General features: G+C 43.8%; 1 pseudogene; it reads right to left on the bottom strand.

Annotated features, from left to right (window-relative positions):
- LOC100517287 lies at positions 9624-12807 on the bottom strand (annotated as a pseudogene).

The raw sequence follows: 12807 nt of genomic DNA, 5'->3' as shown, positions 1-12807 counted from the left end.
GTCGGGCATGTGACATAAAGGCAAAGGTGGGAAGTCTGAGTGTTGCCTAAATTCTGAGACTGTGTTTTCATTCTGTGTTCAATGTGGATCTCAAAGCTGTTTTCATTCCATGTTCAATGTGGATTAAAGCATCCCAACTGATCTGCTCTCTTCCCATAAGAGGTGCAAACTGCGGATTTGAGGAATACTGGACAGTACTTCTGGAGCATGTGGTCAGGAAGCAAGGACCACGTGTCCTCAAGCTCCCTGATGGCACAGTGACTGAGGACAGTTCAGGAAAGAACAGCCCTTGGCTCCCTTAGAGGTGTTCTACTCCCTTACTTCAGCTTTTTCTTTTTTCCTTTCTGCATTTGGAGAGCTTGGTCTCTGCTACGTGGAAGGTGCACATATGGTGTACATTTGGCTGCCATTCAAATAGACTGGGATTCTGGCATTCCCATTGTAGCTGCCATTCAAATAGACTGGGATTCTGGCGTTCCCACTGTAGCTCAGTGGTTAACAAATCCGACTAAGAACCATGAGGTTGCAGGTTCAATCCCTGGCTTTGTCAGTGGGTTAAGGATCCAGCATTGCTGTGAGATGTGGTGCAGGTTGCAGACACGGCTCGGATGCCGCGATGCTGTGACTGTGGGGTGGGCTGGTAACTGCAGCTCTGATTGGACCCCTAGCCTGGGAACCTCCATATGCCGTGGGTGCAGCCCTAGAAAAGACAAAAAAAAAATGAAAAAAACAAACAAACAAAAAACACCCAGACTGCAAACCTTTATTTATGGACTCAACTTCACTTCAATGGTTCTTACACATGCTAATCTTCATCTTTGTTCTCAGAAAATCTTTCCTCTTACTCTACCACCTACAACAAGTTGACAAAGTATATCTTTGTAAACAAAGATGAAGCATTTATCTTTTTTTTCTCTCTACCTGATCCCTCCAGAATTTGGCTCCTGCTCTTAAATCCTCTGCGAACTTGCTGGTTTACTGTAACCAGATTACACCTCACTCTACAAATCATTCTTTAATTCGTTCTCTCTTGCTGTTTTCAAATTATTTATGCCTTGTGCCTCTCTCTGCTGTACTATGAACTGATTAATGTTACTAGTTTTATAACTTATATCTCATCTACTTTGTAAGATTGACTCCAGTATTACCCCATGTACAACCAGGCTTCTGACATAAATGATGACAGTTAAACATCTGGAGGCAATCAATAATGTCTATGACTCTACACAGAATATTTGCAATAGTGCAAGTCTACAAATGAGAAGAAAGAATAAGGGAACATATTTGCTGGATCATAATAGGCTGCTAAGACAGAAGAGCCAGGGAATTTTTAGTAAACAGTACTACGAGATCTGTAGTTGGTTGAATATGACGTTTTGGAACTGAGGATACAGATGTCTGACTATATGCTGTATACAACAGCTATTTTCTTATGAATCCTGATGTGCTGATGTCAAAACATGCTATACTACTCTACCCTAATAGGGAGGAGAAGGAGGCGTTAAGAGAATAAAGTGCATCTCTTATTGATAGCCTAGCTTACCTACGAAAGGTGTAATTTTTAAATGTAGTATAAAACAGTAAAACCAGGAGTTCCCATCTTGGTGCAGCGGAAACGAATCTGACTAGGAACCATGAGGTTGCAGGTTCAATCTCTGGCCTCAGCTCAGTGGGTTAAGGATCCAGGGTTGCCATGAGCTGTGGTGTAGGTTGCAGACATGGCTCAGATCCTGCATTGCTGTGGCTCTGGCAGGCTGGCAGCAACAGCTCTGATTAGACCCCTAGCCTGGGAACCTCCATATGCCTCAGGTGCAGCCCTATAAGACAAAAGACAAAAGACAAAAAAAAAAAAAAAAAAAAAAAAAAAAAAGAACCAACAAAAAACAGTAAAGCCATTCATTCCTATATGATTTTATATGTTGATAAAAGGAACGTCCATGTGGCACAATGGAATGGATGGCATCTTGAGAGCTCTGGGACACAGGTTCAATCCCTGGAACAGTGGGTTAAGGATCTGGCATTGCTGCAGCTGCGGTGTAGGTTGCAACTGTGTCTCGAACCTGATCCCTGGCCAGAAAACTCCATATGCTGCAGGGCAGCCGAAAAAAGAAGGGAAAAAAAAAAAAAAAAGGACCGTGTCTGTCTTTGGCAGCCACAAGCAGATAAATTCAAAAAGGAACACATCCCACCCATGACATGCATGGGGTTGGGGAAGACGCACACAGTCTGGCTAAGCTCTCACAGTAATAGCTCATGACTGTTGACCACTGTGTATATTCTTGTTGTTTGTATTAACCCACTGAACAGTCACAAAAATAAGTAAGACGTAAGATGTGACCAGAAAAAAGAACTGTGGTAACAAAGAGTTTGGAATTGGAGACAAGTGTGTGTCTTTTTTTTTCCGCCATCGGTAACTAGAGATTCCTGAGATGTAAACACAGAAAACAAGATAATATGTTAAGGAGGACAGCAGTTCACTTACAAGAGGGTCTATTTATTTATGACCATTTCTCACAATCATCCATCAAGGAAAACTCTAACCTGTGTCTCAAGTCTGAATCCCACTCCAAATTCCAAATATTTGGGGTTTGTTTCTGACTCTTATAGACAGGTGTCTCCAAAGGTTCCATCAAATCCCCAAGTCAACCTTCCCATCTGCATCCTGCCCCTGCTGGAGCCCATTTCCTTGTCATTCACCCTCAGCTGAAAGTCTAAACCATGGGTCTCGATTCCCTTTATGATGAGCCTACGTCCAAGGTTTCACTCACCTAGCACCCAGAAGAAAAGCTTTTGATAGAAGCAACCAACTAGGTAAGGATAGTACAGCAGTGTATAATGGGCACTGAGTGATCACATGTGTCATTTCCACAGTGAGGACAGGGGCTGGAGCTAAGCCAGATGGTCCTGGGGCGTCCCAAGTCTCTCAGAATTTTCAACACCTCAACCTGAGCTGGGCAAGTCTCTCTGGGTGAGAACCCTGTGAGGCTGTAACTCTCACGAGGGGCAGGATAAAGTTCTAGATCTAAAACAGGCAGCCCATCCGTATGATGCAGCAGCCTCTCTATGACAACCATGGAGAGGAGATTCCCACACAGGCTGAAGGACCTGAGCTCTGAGCAGCAGCTCAGGGCAGGCAGAATGGCTTCGAGTTGGGAGTCCCTGATCCACACAGATCTAAGTCCAGTGTCTGCAGGGTGGCTGCCACTTTCTCCAGCAGAACACGAAGAGGCTCAAGATTAAATTCAGTCAGCATGACACCGTCTTAGATCCAGGCCATGTAGCTGACGGATGTTTGGGCACTGGGACAGATGCATCACGTCTTCCGTTAGCAGGCAGTGAGTTATTGAAAGGCTTTGCAAGGGGGTCTTCAGGCACCTGGGAGAAACACAATTAGGTTTGGGAAGTTGGGCTACAGGTGAGAGACAAATGCAAGGTGAGAGACAAATGATTTGCCCAAAGCCAAAGTGGTTCTGATAATATGGTTTATCTGAGTCAATACCAGAATGCCCAGTTGCATTTTAAGCTGAATCCTTTCACTTTTACTGTGTGATGGAGACAATTTACAAATCTTTGAAAGTGCTCCTTTCTCATCGGTCAAGCAGAGTACAACATCCTTCACTTCCTAATGAAGACAATGGCATGTCTAGAACATGCTTGGAGGAGAGCCGAACACTGTCTCAATAAAGAATGAGCACTGTTGAAGTTAATATTGGGAGGTGAGATTAAAAGATTCTTTCAATTCAGATTACTTTGGCCCTATTTTGGACCTAGGTACCTGTATCTTCTTGAGTCTTTCAAGTGATGTGCTTAAAAACCTAACCTGAGCAAGATCCACAAAATCAGCTGCCAGTCTACAGGGGCTCATTTTCATGCCTGCATCTTCTGCAAACCATCTACAACTTCTAAGTATCCTTTTGGTTCCAGCTCCCTTACCATCATCTCCAGAATCATGCCTTTGCCGTATGTTAATTACTTTATCTGGAGCATAGAACAATCTTTTACAGACGGAGGCTTTAAGATAGGCACATTGTGTGTGGTCGTAAACTTGGTAAGCACAGTTTTCTTTAGACAAACTGTGGTTTTTGTCTTCTCAATGCCCTTCATTTACCAGTTCTCTGAAGACATCTGAACATGTCTTCCTAAAGAAGAAATCACGCACCCACCTCAGTACCCCTAAATTACAGTTTCCAAGTATGGTGTCCTTTTCCAGAGCTTTGATCCACTTTGTCCCACACCTTAATTTCTGTGCTTATGTGATACTGCACTGAGGGGTAAGCCTAGTGACAACCCTTATCTTCATCCCTCTTGCTTACCCTCGGGTCCTTATAACAGGGACGACAGCAAAACTCAGGACCTGAAATGAGACTCGGCTTTTTCATGGGGCCATCATTGAATCCTATTTGCCTAAGCTGCTCAAGCAGCCAGTGCAAGGAGCGGGTAGGGGCAACTGAATTCACCTCTAGTGATAGATATTCTGAGATATTCTGAGCCTCAGGTCTCCTAGGCCATCTGTTGGTAGATCAGATCAGGGGATTTAAATTAATTTTGCAAGCAGGAGTATAATGTTCAGTATTTTAAAATTTTGCTTTTTCATAAATGCTATTACAGTATAAATATTTTCCGCAGTGATTTATTGAAATATTAAAATACAAAATTTCTTTGAAAATTATAAACAGAATTAAAGTTATAAAGGTAATTAGTATTTAAATTTTTAAAAAATTATTTATTTATTTAAATTATTTTAAAAATTATACTGACTTTACAACATTGTGCCAATTTCTGCTGTACATCAAAGTGATCCATATATGTGTATATTCTTTCATATGTTCTTTTTCTCACATCATGCATATATATATGTTCTTTTTCTCATATCATCGGCCCTCATGTTCTATCCTAAGAGATTTTATATAGTTCCCTGTGCTATACAGTAGGCTCTCATTGTTTATCCATTCTAAATGTAATAGTTTGCATGGGATTAATAGGTAATTAGTATTTTTAAAGAATACATGGGAGGAAATTTATTGCTGGCCAGAGGTTAAACTTTAAGGATGTCACTGCTGTATTTTTGGGTTTGATCCCTAGGCTGGCGACTTCTGCATGCCTTGGAAAGGGCAAAAAAGAAATGTACATGAGTATTTTTTAAAATGTTTAACTTGGCTGGAGTTCCCGTCATGGCTCAGTGGTTAACGAATCCGACTACGAAACATGAGTTTGCAGGTTCGATCCCTGGCCTTGCTCAGTGGGTTAGGGATCCGGCATTGCTGTGAGCTGTGGTGTAGGTTGCAGATGCGGCTTGGGTCACGCATTGCTGTGGCTGTGGCGTAGGCCGCTGGCTACAGCTCTGATTTGACCCCTAGCCTGGTAACCTCCATATGCCAAGGGAACGGCCCAAGAAATGGCAAAAAGACAAAAAAATAAAAAATAAAAAAATAAAACGTTTAACTTGGCTTAAAGGTCAATAAACAAGAACTGTTTTTTCTAATTTTTTTATTTTTTCTTTGTCTTTTTCTAGGGCTGTACCTGCGGCATATGGAGGTTCCCAGGCTAGGGGTCTAATTGGAGCTGCAGCCGCAAGCTTATGCCAGAGCTACTGCAAAGTCAGATCAGAGCTGCATCTTTGACCTACACCATAGCTCACAGCTACGCCAGATCCTTAAACTACTGAGCAAGGCCAGGGATCGAACCCAAACCTCATGGTTCCCAGTTGGATTCGTTAACCACTGAGTCACAATGGGAAATCCAAGAAAAAAAAATTTTTTTAATATATAGAGCCCTATAATTTTAGAGCTGAAAGGCTTGTAATGATATTTTATAAAGCAGACTTTGCTTTTAAGAGCAGCTTTAGATTCACAGCAAAATAAGACAGAAAGTACGAAGAGTTTCCACCCAACTCCTAGAAATCAGGTGAGTGAGGACAGGGCACTTTGGATTGAGATTAGTCCTTGGAAGAGCATGTCCACTAACCAAAAATGAACAATCTCTGTTGAGAAATATGTCCTTCCTGAGCATTGCAGCCCAGAAAAGTCGCCTCTCAGCTCTGAGGAGCTTCTCCAAAGAGTTAAGGGAGGAGGCAGACATACAGACACCTTTGCTAAAAGAAAACAAAATTAGAAAAACATCAAAAGATTCCTGCCTGTGACAAACTGATACATCTCATGTTCATGATTTTCATGCCTTTCTATGTATGGCAAAATGCAAGAGTCTGGGCTTATGAAGGCATTCCTTTGCTCTGCTTCCTAACTATTTTATTTTATTTTTATTTAGAGTATAGTGGATTTACTATTATGTCAATTTCTGCTGTACAGCATAGTGACCCAGTCATATGTATATATATATATATATATACACACACACACACACACACACATACATACATTCTTTTTCTCATACTATGTTCCATCATATTCTACTGTAGTAGATTGGATAGAGTCCCTTGTGCTATACAGTAGGACCTCATTGCTTAACCATTCTAAATGCAATGGGAATCCCTGAAAGACAATTGGTGTTGTGGCTGTGGTGTAGACTGGCAGGTGCAGCTCCGATTCGACCCCTAGCCTGGGAAGTTTCATATGCCTTGGGTGCGGGCCCCCACTGCATAAAAAGAAAGAAAGAAGACACACACAGAAGTGTGGGAATGCCTAAGATGCAGGGGAACCTGAAAGAACATGCCCACATGTCCTCCCGGGAATGTTTAAAGGCACTAGAAGTGGAGAACAGGAAGGCTGGAAGGGGAAATGGAGCTGGAGGTAAGCAAGGCAGAGAGAGAAGAAGAGGGCAAGGGAGTACCCGATGTCAGGAATGTGACCATGTCGGGCATGTGACATAAAGGCAAAGGTGGGAAGTCTGAGTGTTGCCTAAATTCTGAGACTGTGTTTCATTCTGTGTTCAATGTGGATCTCAAAGCTGTTTTCATTCCATGTTCAATGTGGATCTTAAAGCATCCCAACTGATCTGCTCTCTCCCATAAGAGGTGCAAACTGCGGATTTGAGGAATACTGGACAGTACTTCTGGAGCATGTGGTCAGGAGACAAGGACCACGTGTCCTCAAGCTCCCTGATGGCACCAGTGACTGAGGACAGTTCAAGGAAAGAACAGCCCTTGGCTCCCTTGAGGTGTTCTACTCCCCTTACTTCAGCTTTTTCCTTTTTTCCTTTCTGCATTTGGAGAGCTTGGTCTCTGCTACGTGGAAGGTGCACATATGGTGTACATTTGGCTGCCATTCAAGTAGACTGGGATTCTGGCATTCCCATTGTAGCTGCCATTCAAGTAGACTGGGATTCTGGCGTTCCCACTGTAGCTCAGTGGTTAACGAATCCGACTAAGAACCATGAGGTTGCAGGTTCAATCCCTGGCTTTGTCAGTGGGTTAAGGATCCAGCATTGCTGTGAGATGTGGTGCAGGTTGCAGACACGGCTCGGATGCCGCGATGCTGTGACTGTGGGGTGGGCTGGTAACTGCAGCTCTGATTGGACCCCTAGCCTGGGAACCTCCATATGCCGTGGGTGCAGCCCTAGAAAAGACAAAAAAAAAAATGAAAAAAACAAACAAACAAAAAACACCCAGACTGCAAACCTTTATTTATGGACTCAACTTCACTTCAATGGTTCTTACACATGCTAATCTTCATCTTTGTTCTCAGAAAATCTTTCCTCTTACTCTACCACCTACAACAAGTTGACAAAGTATATCTTTGTAAACAAAGATGAAGCATTTATCTTTTTTTTCTCTCTACCTGATCCCTCCAGAATTTGGCTCCTGCTCTTAAATCCTCTGCGAACTTGCTGGTTTACTGTAACCAGATTACACCTCACTCTACAAATCATTCTTTAATTCGTTCTCTCTTGCTGTTTTCAAATTATTTATGCCTTGTGCCTCTCTCTGCTGTACTATGAACTGGTTAATGTTACTAGTTTTATAACTTATATCTCATCTACTTTGTAAGATTGACTCCAGTATTACCCCATGTACAACCAGGCTTCTGACATAAATGATGACAGTTAAACATCTGGAGGCAATCAATAATGTCTATGACTCTACACAGAATATTTGCAATAGTGCAAGTCTACAAATGCGAAGAATAAGGGAACATATTTGCTGGATCATAATAGGCTGCTAAGACAGAAGAGCCAGGGAATTTTTAGTAAACAGTACTACGAGATCTGTAGTTGGTTGAATATGACGTTTTGGAACTGAGGATACAGATGTCTGACTATATGCTGTATACAACAGCTATTTTCTTATGAATCCTGATGTGCTGATGTCAAAACATGCTATACTACTCTACCCTAATAGGGAGGAGAAGGAGGCGTTAAGAGAATAAAGTGCATCTCTTATTGATAGCCTAGCTTACCTACGAAAGGTGTAATTTTTAAATGTGGTATAAAAACAGTAAAACCAGGAGTTCCCATCTTGGTGCAGCGGAAACGAATCTGACTAGGAACCATGAGGTTGCAGGTTCAATCTCTGGCCTCAGCTCAGTGGGTTAAGGATCCAGGGTTGCCATGAGCTGTGGTGTAGGTTGCAGACATGGCTCAGATCCTGCATTGCTGTGGCTCTGGCAGGCTGGCAGAAACAGCTCTGATTAGACCCCTAGCCTGGGAACCTCCATATGCCTCAGGTGCAGCCCTATAGACAAAAGACAAAAGAAAAAAAAAAAAAAAAAAAAAAAAAAAAAAAAAGAACCAACAAAAAACAGTAAAGCCATTCATTCCTATATGATTTTATATGTTGATAAAAGGAACGTCCATGTGGCACAATGGAATGGATGGCATCTTGAGAGCTCTGGGACACAGGTTCAATCCCTGGAACAGTGGGTTAAGGATCTGGCATTGCTGCAGCTGCGGTGTAGGTTGCAACTGTGTCTCGAACCTGATCCCTGGCCAGAAAACTCCATATGCTGCAGGGCAGCTGAAAAAAGAAGGGAAAAAAAAAAAAAAAAAGGACCGTGTCTGTCTTTGGCAGCCACAAGCAGATAAATTCAAAAAGGAACACATCCCACCCATGACATGCATGGGGTTGGGGAAGACGCACACAGTCTGGCTAAGCTCTCACAGTAATAGCTCATTGACTGTTGACCACTGTGTATATTCTTGTTGTTTGTATTAACCCACTGAACAGTCACAAAAATAAGTAAGACGTAAGATGTGACTCAGAAAAAAGAACTGTGGTAACAAAGAGTTTGGAATTGGAGACAAGTGTGTGTCTTTTTTTTTCCGCCATCAGTAACTAGAGATTCCTGAGATGTAAACACAGAAAACAAGATAATATGTTAAGGAGGACAGCAGTTCACTTACAAGAGGGTCTATTTATTTATGACCATTTCTCACAATCATCCATCAAAGGAAAACTCTAACCTGTGTCTCAAGTCTGAATCCCACTCCAAATTCCAAATATTTGGGGTTATGTTTCTGACTCTTATAGACAGGTGTCTCCAAAGGTTCCATCAAATCCCCAAGTCAACCTTCCCATCTGCATCCCTGCCCCCTGCTGGAGCCCATTTCCTTGTCATTCACCCTCAGCTGAAAGTCTAAACCATGGGTCTCGATTCCCTTTATGATGAGCCTACGTCCAAGGTTTCACTCACCTAGCACCCAGAAGAAAAGCTTTTGATAGAAGCAACCAACTAGGTAAGGATAGTACAGCAGTGTATAATGGGCACTGAGTGATCACATGTGTCATTTCCACAGTGAGGACAGGGGCTGGAGCTAAGCCAGATGGTCCTGGGGCGTCCCAAGTCTCTCAGAATTTTCAACACCTCAACCTGAAGCTGGGCAAGTCTCTCTGGGTGGAGAACCCTGTGAGGCTGTAACTCTCACGAGGGGCAGGATAAAGTTCTAGATCTAAAACAGGCAGCCCATCCGTATGATGCAGCAGCCTCTCTATGACAACCATGGAGAGGAGATTCCCACACAGGCTGAAGGACCTGAGCTCTGAGCAGCAGCTCAGGGCAGGCAGAATGGCTTCGAGTTGGGAGTCCCTGATCCCACACAGATCTAAGTCCAGTGTCTGCAGGGTGGCTGCCACTTTCTCCAGCAGAACGCGAAGAGGCTCAAGATTAAATTCAGTCAGCATGACACCGCTTAGATCCAGGCCATGTAGCTGACAGATGTTTGGGCACTGGGACAGATGCATCACGTCTTCTTCCGTTAGCAGGCAGTGAGTTATTGAAAGGCTTTGCAAGGGGGTCTTCAGGCACCTGGGGAGAAACACAATTAGGTTTGGGAAGTTGGGGTACAGGTGAGAGACAAATGCAAGGTGAGAGACAAATGATTTGCCCAAAGCCAAAGTGGTTCTGATCATATGGTTTATCTGAGTCAATACCCAGAATGCCCAGTTGCATTTTAAGCTGAATCCTTTCACTTTTACTGTGTGATGGAGACAATTTCACAAATCTTTGAAAGTGCTCCTTCTCATCGGTCAAGCAGAGTACAACATCCTTCACTTCCTAATGAAGACAATGGCATGTCTAGAACATGCTTGGAGGAGAGCCGAACACTGTCTCAATAAAGAATGAGCACTGTTGAAGTTAATATTGGGAGGTGAGATTAAAAGATTCTTTCAATTCAGATTACTTTGGCCCCTATTTTGGACCTAGGTACCTGTATCTTCTTGAGTCTTTCAAGTGATGTGCTTAAAAACCTAACCTGAGCAAGATCCCACAAAATCAGCTGCCAGTCTACAGGGGCTCATTTTCATGCCTGCATCTTCTGCAAACCATCTACAACTTCTAAGTATCCTTTTGGTTCCAGCTCCCTTACCATCATCTCCAGAATCATGCCTTTGCCGTATGTTAATTTACTTTATCTGGAGCATAGAACAATCTTTTACAGACGGAGGCTTTAAGATAGGCACATTGTGTGTGGTCGTAAACTTGGTAAGCACAGTTTTCTTTAGACAAACTGTGGTTTTTGTCTTCTCAATGCCCCTTCATTTACCAGTTCTCTGAAGACATCTGAACATGTCTTCCTAAAGAAGAAATCACGCACCCACCTCAGTACCCCCTAAATTACAGTTTCCAAGTATGGTGTCCTTTTCCAGAGCTTTGATCCCACTTTGTCCCACACCTTAATTTCTGTGCTTATGTGATACTGCACTGAGGGGTAAAGAAGCCAATGAGACAATACATTTGAGGCTCTATTATTGTGTTCACTATCCCTTAGCCAGTGATGCCACCCTCACCTGAGCATCTGGTTTAGGTGGCCTTCCAAAAAAGATGGAGATTCCATACGGAGGTCCTGGAGGTGGTGCAGCCTAAGGAACTGAGAGGTAAATTGAGCAACATTCTGCTGCTCTTGCTCCTGCTCCTCAAAAGGAGACACATGGACGTGGGAGAGGAAGATTCTCTGAACATTGCGCATCTTGCTCAGATGAGGAGCGTGCAAAGCCAGGGTGGACAGCTGCCAGGTGCAATTCACTTCCAACTCCTGGACACAGTCCAGCTGCACCATACTCAGGATGTTCTTAATATTTTCCTTGGACATTGAAATAACCTTCAGCTTCTTACAGCACAGGTGGATAGACTCTTTCCTCTGTTCCACCCACCTGAGGAGGTAAGTGAGAAATTCATCCATGGTCCTCTTCGTGAAGTGAAGTTCTATGAACAACTCCAAGGGAGCCAAGGGCTGCTCTGTCCTTGACCTGTCCTCAGCCACTGGTGCCAGAGGTGAGCTGGAGCGCACATGGGCTCTGGCTCCAGACCACATTCTCCAGAAATTCTGGTCAGTATTCCTTAAATCCAGAATCTGTAGTTTGCATCTCCTGTGGGGAAAAAGCAGATGGGCTGGGATGCTTTAAGATCCACACCGAGGAGTTCCCGTCGTGGCGCAGTGGTTAACGAGTCCGACTAGGAACCATGAGGTTGCAGGTTCGGTCCCTGCCCTTGCTCAGTGGGTTAAGGATCCGGTGTTGCCGTGAGCTGTGGTGTAGGTTGCAGACGCGGCTCGGATCCTGCGTTGCTGTGGCTCTGGCGTAGGCTGGTGGCTACAGCTCCGATTGGACCCCTAGCCTGGGAACCTCCATATGCCGTGGGAGCAGCCCAAAGAAATAGCAAAAAGACAAAAAATAAATAAATAAAATAAAATAAAATAAGTAAAATGTATATTAAAAAAAAAAAGATCCACGCTGAACAAAACCACAGTCCCAGAATTGAGGCAACACTCTGACTTCCCACCTGTGCTTTTATTTACATCCCTGACATCATCTGCTGCCTTGTCAGCTTCTTCCCTCTTGGCCTCACTTCCTTTTATCTCCTTTTCCCCTTCCGTCTTTTCTGGTTCTCCACTGCTAGTACATTTCAGCATCATTGGAAGCAGGTCATGTTCTTTCAGGCTTCCGTCTTAGAGACTCCTACATTTCCAGAAGACATTTCCCAGAGTGAACTCTGCAGTGGCTGGAGCCTCTGAGCTTCTTCATTTGCACTATCAGAAGCCTCTGGTACACCCCTTGATCATTCAGTCTCCCTGACCCCAGCAGTATCTTTAGAAACACCTAGGACCCTACCAGGTTACCTAGATCAGACTCATCTAGGGCAATCCTTCTGGGCAAGCAGGATATCAAGTCCATCCAACACTGCTTGTGGCTCCTACATGAGGCTTCGGCATCAGGCCCCCCAGAGGCAGGCGGACAAAGGGCCAGGCTTGCACCATGGCCTTCAGGGTCTCCCTGTGATTCCCATAAAAGGCCTCCATGAACAGTGGGGGGAAGAGCTCCGTGGGCAGATACTCCAGAGCAGCGATGGCTGAGGCCTCGATCCTCAGCAAGCTTCTTGCTGCCAAGTCCAGCAGTCTGGGTGGTGTCTGGATACTCAT

The sequence above is a fragment of the Sus scrofa genome, chromosome 6 (genome assembly GCF_000003025.6).
Source record: "Sus scrofa isolate TJ Tabasco breed Duroc chromosome 6, Sscrofa11.1, whole genome shotgun sequence".
Taxonomy (NCBI): domain Eukaryota; kingdom Metazoa; phylum Chordata; class Mammalia; order Artiodactyla; family Suidae; genus Sus; species Sus scrofa.
The sequence above is the reverse complement of the archived record's forward strand: the minus strand, read 5'-3'. Positions and strand labels throughout refer to the sequence as shown.